Source organism: Pan troglodytes, chromosome 7 (assembly GCF_028858775.2).
Source record: "Pan troglodytes isolate AG18354 chromosome 7, NHGRI_mPanTro3-v2.0_pri, whole genome shotgun sequence".
Lineage (NCBI taxonomy): Eukaryota > Metazoa > Chordata > Mammalia > Primates > Hominidae > Pan > Pan troglodytes.
In genome coordinates, this window is record NC_072405.2 from 77,781,445 (window position 1) to 77,792,192 (window position 10,748).

Genomic DNA, 10,748 nt, shown 5'->3' on the forward strand with positions numbered 1-10,748 from the left:
TGAGTTGCTGTAATGGTTTGAGTTGGTTGGCCTCCAGCCAGGAGGTGGCACTTTCAAGAGAGCACCAGCTGTGGTGGTAGAAGGGGAATATAAGCTTGCCCTAAATTGGCCAGGATAAGTGTTCAAGTTTCTCAGGTGATGGGCGGGGCCATAGAGCTTCCAAGAGATTATCCCTTTTGTATCCCTTCAGCTACCAGGATGGGTAGAGAAAAACCATCATGTGGCGACAGGGTTAGGGGGGTTTGAGCTGCCAGACTCTCCTCACTGGGGCTTGCAGAGGCCATTGTGGGAGACAGCAGGGTGGTTCTCAGGCCACTGGAGCTATGGTCCAAACGGGATTATGGCTACCTGTGCTGTGTTGTACAGGTGGCATGGCAGGCAGGGCTGAGATCTTGCCCCAGGCTACAAGCTTCCCTGCTGAGAAAGCAAGCAGGGCTTTCAGGCAACCTCTGCATTTGTATCTGCACTTCCTGTTTACCCCTCACCTCCTTAGATTCAGCTCAGAAAAATTTATGGGATCTTTTTCTCCTGTAGATATTTGTATGGCTCACTCTATATCTTCAGGCACCAACTCAAATGTCATCTATCGTGAAGTCTTTCCTGATTATTATACAGAACATAATCACATGCTCACACACAGCATTCTCTATCCTCCTATCCTGCTATAATTTTATCCATAGCATATAACATCAGATGTGTATTTATTACCTAAGGCTCCTAGTAACACAGAAGCACTAAGAAACCAGTGACTTAACTTGATCCATTCATTTTCCACCCCTTTGGTGCCTAGAAGACTGGCTGGGACACAGAGGTATGTAAAAAGTATCTGTTAAATGAATAGCTATTGAATGTCTAAAGAAATAAATGACCAAATTGGGTACATGAATGATGTATTTGAAAGCAAAAAAAAAAATCACAGACTATACAACAGGTTGTACCCTGTCACCAAAGAATGAATGACAAAACTTGATCATTCCTGCTGAGAATTTGGTCTCTCACTCCTGCTCTGGGTCCTTTATTTTGTTTCAGTCATTATTGTTCTTCTGTATAGGTACTGTTGGAAATATGTGTTCCTTTTCAGAACCCTTGTTACTTGTCATAAAGTGCCTTGAAAGATCAATTTGCTGAAAGTTAAATTTTTAAAAATTTATTGAAAACAATGCATTTCCTCCACCAATTTTCTTACCTTTCAGTACTCATAGTTCATTTCTATCTGCCTGTTCATTTTCTTAATAGAGAGTCCATGTATTCATTTATTTGAGAAATATTATTGATAATCTATTATGTGCCAGGCAATGTTCAGTGAATGTATTCTCTTTAAGTTTAATGCTTTGTACCTTTTTCCCTGGCAACCGTGTTCTCTGTATGGGATCGATGTTTCCCTGAAACGTTAGTACTTTCTACATACTCTATTGATGGAAGGCACTTTCAGCAGGAGAAAAAAATCATTTTCAGCCCAGAGTGTAAGATGAAAATAGATGCCCCACTTTTTAGAAACATTAACAGCCTGACATTTCCTGTGTACACCGTTAAGTAAACTCCTAAAAACATCAAGTGATGTACATTACTGTTTCTTCATATTCAAGAAGACATCAGTTATAATATCATTAGTTCTGTTTAATAACAAATAGAAAATTATTAAATAAGCCAAATATTAGGAATGATTGGTGTAGAAATAATGAGAATTAAGAACTGGAGAAAATATTATTTATGTGGAAGTAAATGTGGAAAAAATACAAAAATAAAAACCAGGAGTTTTTTCATAATGGTTCTTGGTCATCTTTCAGATGCCTTTTAGATCATCTGAGTTCTGTTTTTCCTAGAGAGATAGCCCTTAGGTTACCAAGCTACCACTGGTTTCCTGATGCTGTAAAACTTAACTGTGCCTACTAAGCAACTTCTGAAGATAAAGAGAAATTTTCCCTTAGGGGATTAAACAGGGACTATATTAAGTTACAACAGATATTTAACTCCACCAATTGGTTGGTTGGTTGTTAACTAATACATTACAATTAATTTAACTTTATATGATCAAGATGTTGAATTGCAAGCCTCTCTGTTAGCCTCCTGCAGCAATAAAAGCTTTTCCTTCTGTTGTCCATATGCTGGAATTCAGGCTTAAGTGTGTGGATATGTTATTGGATGCCGGAGTAGTTCTTTATATCCTGAACTCACAAGGCCAGCTATGGATGTTTATTTTCTCCTACCTAATTCTGGGCAAATTTTGCTTCCTTCTCCAAGTATAAATGGATTGCATAATTTATTGCATTGTTTATAAACAAGAACATGAGAATACACACTACATTTCAATTTATGATGCTTCCCTCATTATAACATTACTTACTGTAGATCTGTTAGACAGAAATAATATTTAGCTCTTTAATGATCTGGAATGTGTGTTGGTGTAGAATGTATAACTATCCTGCTCCTGTTGTGCCCCTCACTCATACTGTATTGCCACTATCCTCATATCTTCAACTCTTAGGAATAATATTCCAAGTTCTACTTCAATACATTTTATTGTTATACTTAGAAATAAAGTTGTCTACTTTACTTTTCTGGATTATATTTCTCCAGTTTTGATCTCCGGGTTCTACTAACTTTATAACATCAATGGAGGAGATTTCTTTATTCTTCTAAATCCTGCAAATGTTTACATAGTACAGAAATCTTTGCCTTTAAAAAATAAGTTCATCAACAGTCTGACAAGAGACTTGTCTGAATGAAATTATTTTGTACACATTTTCTCTATTTCTTCTGTATTTATCAGTTAATTTAGGCTTCCAACCATTCTTGAGTTAGCTTTTTTCTTCATTTTTAATTTTTTTAAAAAATTTTTCCTTAAGTTATTGGGGTACAAGTGGTATTTGGTTACGTGAGTAAGTTCTTTAGTGGTGATTTGTGAGATTTTGGTGCACCCATCACCCGAGTAGTATACACTGTACCATATTTGTAGTCTTCTATCCTCGCCCTCCTCCCACTCTTCCCCTCGAGTCCCCAAAGTCCATTGCATGATTCTTATGCCTTTGTGTCTTCATAGCTTAGCTCCCACATATCAGTGAGAACATACGATGTTTAGTTTTCCATTCCTGAGTTACTTCTCTTAGAATAATAGTCTCCAATCTCATCCAGGTCACTGCAAATGTTAATTCATTCTTTTTTATGGCTGAGTAGAATCCCATCGACTGTATCTTTCCTTCATTTATGATGCTTAGTTTCACTGGATTCAAAATTCTTGGCTAATAATTGTTTTGTTTGAGGAGGCTGAAGATTTGCCTGGTGCTTCTGTCTTACAGCTCTTAAGATTCTTTCTTTTGTCTTAACTTTGGAACTTTGGATAACCTGATGACAGTGTGCCTGGGTGAAGATCTTTTTGCGATGAACTTCTTGGGTATTCTTTGTGCTTCTTGTATTTAGAATGTCTAGGTCTCTAGCAAGGCCAGGGAAGTTTTCCTTGATTATTTCCCCAAATATCTTTTCCAAGCTTTTAGAATTCTCTTCTTCCTTGGGAACACTGATTATTCTAAAGTTTGGTCATTTACCATAATCCCAGACTTCTTGGAGGCTTTGTTCATATTTTCTTATTCTTCTTTCTTTGTCTTTGTTGGATTGGGTTAATTCAAAGACCTTGTCTTCAAGATCTGAATTTCTTTCTTCTGCTTGTTCAATTCTATTGCTACGACTTTTCAGAGTATTTTGCATTTCTAAAAGTGTATCCAAAGTTTCCTGAATTTTTGATTGTTTTTTCTTTGGGGTATCTATTTCTTTGAATGTTTCTCCCTTCACTTCTTGTATCATATTTTGGATTTCCTTGCATTGGGCTTCACCTTTATTGAGTGCTTCCCTGATTAGCTTAATAACTAACCTCCTGAATTCTTTTTCAGGTAAATCAGGGATTTCTTCTAGGTTTGGGTCCATTGCTAGTGAACTAGTGTAATTTTTTGGGGGGTGTTGAAGAGCCTTGTTTTGTCATATTACCAGGGTTGGTTTTCTGGTTCCTTCTCATTTGGGTAGTCTCTTTCAGAGGGAAGGTCTAGGGCTGAAGGCTGCTTTTCAGATTTCTTTGTTTCACAGAATATTCCCTTGATGTAGTACTCTCCCCCTTTTCCTATGAATGTGGCTTCCTGTCAGTTGAACTGCAGTGATTATTTTCTCTCTTCTACGTCTAGCCACCCAGTGAGTATATCCATCTCTGGGCGGGGGGGGGGGGGTGGGGGGGGTGCTAATGGGGGTTGTCTGCACAGAGTTTTGTGATGTGAACCATCTATAGGTCTCTGTTGTGGACAGAGACCATGCCTGTTCCGGTGGAGGTGGCAGGGGGCAGGGAGGTACAATGGACTTTGTGAAAGTTCTTAGCTTTGGTGATTTAATGCTCTATTTTTGTGCTGGTTGGTCTCCTGCCAGGAGGTGGCACTTTCCAGAAAGCATCAACTGTAGTAATAAGGGGAGGAACTGCAGTGGGCGGGGCCCTAGAACTCCCAAGATTATATGCCCTTTGTCTTCCGCTAGCAGGTCAGGTAGGGAAGGACCATCAGGTAGGGATGGGGCTTGGCATGTCTGAGCTCAGACTCTCCTTGGGCAGGCCTTGCTGGGGCTGCTGTGGGGGGTGGAGGTGAGATTCACAGGTCACTGGAGTTGTGTACCTAGGAGGATTATGGCTGCCTCTGCTGAGACATGCAGGTTGTCAGGGAAGTGGGGGAAAGCCGGCAGTCACAGGCCTCACCCAGCTCCCACATAAACTGAAGGGTCGGTCTCACTCCCACTGTGTCCCCCTGCAACAGCCCCCAGAACATGTCCCCCTGCAACAGCCCCCAGAACATGTCCCCCTGCAACAGCCCCCAGACAGTTTCCAGGCGGAAAGCATAAGGGCTTGAAAACCTGCCCCAGGCTACCCACCTCCCAGCTGCCAAAGAAAGGGCTTGGTTCTTCCCCAGCCTGTGAAGTCTGCACACCAGATTTGCACCCTCCCCCGAGTTCTGGCCAGGAGGCTTCTCACCCCATTCAAATTGTTATGGGGTTCAGCTGAGATTTCCTTCTCCCTGTGGAGTTTTACCACCTGCTCCTCCCCTGTTGGATCCCTATGGTGCCAGGCAGGCATGGGCTGCTTGGGGACCAGAGAGCTCCCAGGGCCTTCCTGCTGCTTCGTCTACCCCTGTATTTTGCTTGGCTCTACAAATTGACTCAGCTCCAGGTAAAGTCAGAAACTTCTCCCGCTAACAGACCTTCAGCTTCTCCAGTGGGGGTGTGTGTTCAGGAGAAGAGGGTCTCCCTTTCCCAATTCTGAAGTTGGGGCACTCACAGTTTTGCGGGGGGTCTCCTGGGTCGTGCAAGAGCAGTCCACTTCCTTCAGAGGGTCTGTGGGTCCTCTTGGGATTGCTCTTGAGTTAGCTTTATTAATTTATATTTTTCTTAAAATATTCTATTTCCTCAAGACTTTCAAATATATCACCATAGAATTATATGCACTGTAATTGCAAATTTTGTCTCTTTTATTAATCTCATTAAAATCTGCTCCTCAATTTTTATTGAGTATTTTTTTCCTTTTTCAAAGCATTGCCAGAAGGAGGATTTATCTGATTATTTTTTAATAAACAAGTTCCTGAATATATCTGTATTACTTTTCTATCATTGCTGTAACAAATTGCCACAAACTTGGTGGCTTAAAGAAACACAAATGTATCATTCTCTGTGAGTAAGCAATGTGACAGGAGTCTCACTATACTAAAATCAAGGCATCATAGGTCTTCACTCCTCTCTGTGGGCTCTAAGTGATGTTCCATTTCCTTGCTTTTTCCAGGTTCTAGAGTTCACCCCCATTCCTTGGTCCATAGGCCCCTCCTCCGCCTTTGAAGTCAGCAAAAGGCGAGTACTTTTCACATCACATCACTCTGACCTTCTGCAGTCACAACTGCCCCTGACTGTCCCCACTTCCATCTCCCTTTTCCACTTTTAAGGACCTTTGTGATTTCACTGGGCTCATCCAAACTAAACAGAATAATGTCTCTATTTTAAAGTCAGCTAATTAGTAACTTTAATTCTCCCTGCAACCTTAATTCTTCTTTGCAGTGTAAACTAACATGTTCACAAGTTTGGGGGTTAGAATACGAATATCTTGTGTGGGGGCATTATTCTGCCTACCAAAATATAAAGTAAACTTTTGATGTTTTATAATCATTTTCCTACCTTTCTTTTTATTGTTTCTTCCTGCTTCCTTACTGTAATTTTATTGCCATTTTAAGTTTTAGTTATGTGTTTAGCTTATTTATTTTTACTTTCTAACAAAAGATTTTAAATCATAGAATTTTTATTTCAGTACAGCTTTAGTTGTATCCCTGAGGATTTAATAATCATATCTAGAGAGTTTCTAAATATTAGAAATGATTGGTTTAAATTTACATGTGCCTGCATTCTCTTTAAATAAACTTTTATTATTTACTTCTATTTTTATTGGAAATTGGTTCAATTTTTCTTTAGAGGTTTTCTTTGTCACATATAATGGGGGCCTATTTTTAAGAACATTCCACCCAAATTTGGAATGAATAACTAGTTTCTACTTATATTTTGTAGACAAAATGTTTCTTATTAATAACAATAATGACAATACCATTTTAAGTGTTTACTTGGTACTACACTATGTAATTATATTATCTCAATTAATCTTCATAGTGACTATGAGTAGGTATTATTATCCTCAATTTACACAAGGAGAAACAAAGCCACATCACTGGTAGATGAGAAAAGCAACATTTTATTGTTATATTGGTTATTCAATGTTAAGGAAACACAAAATTGTAATGCTTTACACGTTTACTTTTTTTCTACTTTTATTCTAAGTTCAGGGAGTACATGTGCAGGTTTGTTACATGGGTAATTGTGTGTCACTGACCCTTCTTTTTTTAAGTCTGCTTTAATTCTTTAAACCTGAGGGCCGAGTGAGGTAGTAAAATTTCTCACAACTCTGTTTCTATTGATTCCTTTGGTCTTAGTTTCTGTTTAATGTAGTTTGATGTTAGTTTGGTCACCACATGCTATCTCATGAGCATTTATCTTCACTTGTAAACTGTATTTTTTTTAGTTGAAAATGACTCTCTTTGCATATACTACCACTTCTACTTTGCCTGTGTTTAATATTGCACTCACATTTCCCTCACCCTCCTTTGTTTCTTTATTTCTTTTGCCTAACATATCTGCCCATTCATTTTTAACATTTTGCATCACTTTTGGTTAGATGTGCAGGGTGAGCATAATGTTTTTAGTTGGATTTTGTTTACTAACTCAATCTCAGTGTCTGTTTTAAACAGAGTTTTAAAGTAATTTGTGTTTTTCCATAACTGATTACTTCAGCCTCACTTTTATCAGCTGATTTTTTTTCCTTGTTTTCTATTTTCTGCTATGAGGAATATTGCAGAATATGTTGTCTTAGCTTTGGTCTTCTCTAGTGTTTAAAAAAGTATTTGGCCTCTTTTTAATACTAGTAGTGTTACCATTATCTTTCAAAGGCATCTTTAAGGTATAGTTCTTCAATTATCAAACTTTAAACCAAATACAGTAGCATTAGGCTGTTCCTTATCTAAGTGGAGGATTTTATATACTTTTACTTAATGCCATATATCTCTATTCCACTTGCTTGCCAGTCTTATTTTAAAAATCTAAGTTTTAACTTAGATTATTGTTAATAAATTTCCTTTTTTGCATTTATATAAACTATTATGTAAAAAATACTGTAAAATTTGTGTCTACATTTTTACCATATGAACTACAATTATTTGGACTTTCCTCTTTTTTATATTAGTTTTACTGTGTACCAGAGTCAATTCTTGGTCAGTTCTCACCCAGTTTTGCAGATGGTACTCTATTTCCTTCCTCATTAATAACAATGTGGATTAATGTGAAAATATAGAAAGACCTCATTCAGGGCTTTCCTTTTTACCCTTTCCCCATCTTAGCAAAAGAAAGGAATTAACCTTCTGAGAAAACTAAAAGGAATTAAAAAAAGAGGTATCCCCAGAATTCCTAGGCTTGGAATTTCAACTGGATTTCAGTCACTACAGCCTCATTCTTGGATTCATTCCCAAAGGCACTTGCAGAAGTGTGAGCACTCCAAGGGCCATGCCTTGGCTCTGTGGTTCCACTCTCCTGCTCTACTTCAAGGCCAGCATATACAATAAGGATCTCCTCTTCCCATCTCCATCCTCATCTCCTGGTTAGCTCTTACTCCTTCATCTCTAAGTCTCAAATATCTCAAATATAATTTCCTCAGGAATACTTTCCTCACCTTCTAAATCAATCAGGTTCACCTACAGTTTGTGATTAGGTATTTATTTATCTAGTTATTTGTTCTGTATCTGTTCCACTGCATTATAAGTTCCATACATACATGAAAGGCCTCCATTTTTCTGACCGCCAGATTCCTAGTCCCCGGTAGTACCTAGCACATGGTAGAGACTCAATAAATTCATTCCTTTTTTCAAGACAAGTTTTTGAACACGTACTACATGTCATACACGAGTTTAGATGCTGGGCATGCGGAAGAGGTCCCATGGAGCTTACATTCCAGTGGAGGGAGGCAGGAAATCAATGTAAGTCAGTGACACAGGCTTTAAAGAAAACAACATCGGGCAATGTCAGTGTCTAGAGAGCTGGGCGGCTACTGTCATTACAGTGTTCAGGAAAAGTGTAATTGAGGATGTGACATGAAAGATTAGATCAAACCAAAGAGAAGAATATAGCCACATGAAGATCAGGGAAAGAACTACCCAGGCAACAGGAAAAGTAAAAGAAAATGTCCTAACACCCAACTAAGCTTTGCTTTCCAAAGAGCAGAAAGGACAGGAAAGGTGGTCTATATGCATGGAGGATAAGAGGGGCAAAAGATAAGAATCAGAGTACAAAATGAGAATGAGCCTGGTGAGTCCAAGGAGAGAAAGAAGGGGAGTGGGGATGAACAGGGGCATAGTGATAAAGAAGGAGTGTGGTCGAGGATTAGCATCTCCTCCAGCATTGATTATTCTTCTAATAAGTTCTAGACCTTCTGTTGAGCTTTTTATCTACATTATCTCATTTAATTCTCAACCAGAGGGATTATCGTTCAACTTAACAGATAAGGAACTGGAAATTTTAAGAGTTTAGCAATTCACTAAAGATTCAACCAATCATATGTGGCGAAGACAAAGTTTGACCTTACCTCTGCTGGACCCCAAAGGTTGTGTGTTTAACCACTATCCCTTACAGAGTGGCACTCAGACAGACAGGCTTGTTCACAATAATTGGAGTAAAACACATTGTAAGAGAAGTACCATAAGATTTGAATTTGTCTTTGCCTCCTTAGACAAATGCTTTCATTTTGTCTTCACTTATTAGTTATTCATCCTCTCTAACAATGCACTATACAAAAATGTGTATCTACAGTCCTTTCATCTTCATTCACACAAGACCAACTTATATGCAGCTGGTGAGTGAATGCCTCTAGCAGAAAGCTGCACATAGCACAACTCCTTAAGTCTAAGCTCAATCTCTAGTAACTCCATCTACCACTGCTGTATAAATCACTGTGTGCTATATATGTCCATATTATTCATTCCCAAACATGCACTAGTTAATGAGAATGCTAGTCCATGACCTTGTTTATCTTCTTAAGTTTTAGCAAGGGTGTAACTTAGTTTATAGGTTTTAGCAAAATCTTCTCAGTCAATCAACATATTCAATCAGAAAACATGCAAATGGATGACCAATGACCCAAATTGCCTTGTACTTTTTTCCACTTCTTTTGTTTGGTTTTGTTTTTGTCGCCTTGGTTCTTCCTATTCTATACCATCAACACTATTTTCTCTGAGACTGGTTTGCCTTGTGGTGACTAAAGGAAGTGGGTAATTACATTGAGGAGTGACAAGAGAGAATGTATCTCCACTCCCTCAGGCTTCAGTTGTGAAGCAATGTTATTTTCTTGTTCATGAAAAATATTCTAAGGAAATAAAGTTTACCACTTTTTATTTAAGTGAAAATAACCTTAGAGTTTAGTGTAATTGTTTATTATATTCTCAGCACTACCTTTTCCTAATTGTCCCAATGCATGTATATTTTAAATATTGTTATTAAAAAGGAAAGACTAGATTTCTCAGCAAGGCCCATCATTTATTTTAAAATGAAACAGATTACTAATTTTGCTGCAAGCAAAGCAAATCAGTTAATTTGTCATGAAAAACTCCATCTCCTAGCCAAAAACATAAATCAGTCCAGTTTTTACTCTGTCTATGAAATATCACACAAACTAGTTTTGGCTTTGATGTAACCCCATGTATCAATCTGTAAGTTTTGTTCAGGGAGTATTGTTAATATTAATGAGTTTTTACCCATGATGTTGCTTCTTCCAAATCCCACCCAGCCCAGAAATGGCCCAAGAATGATGGAGTGGTGGGACAGGGTGGACATGGAGCAAAACAGTTCTCATTAGGGATCTGAAGACACCCGCTTCTAAGTCATTCATGCTCCCAATTGCTTGTGTTACCACTTATTTTCCATGCCTGTCTTCCAGTTGCCATGTGTTCCCAATTAAAGTGGCATGTTTGCACTTTAGCTCCCAGTTGCCTGCTTGCCCTTCATTTTTAATAGCTTATATATTTCTCTCAGTATATCATTTTTTGGAAGAATTTAAAAGAAACTCTAGGCATGCTGTAATCGGTATTATTAGTTTCAGCAGACTGATTAGGTATGGGGACTGTATGACTCACATTTTTGATGTGGTCCATGTA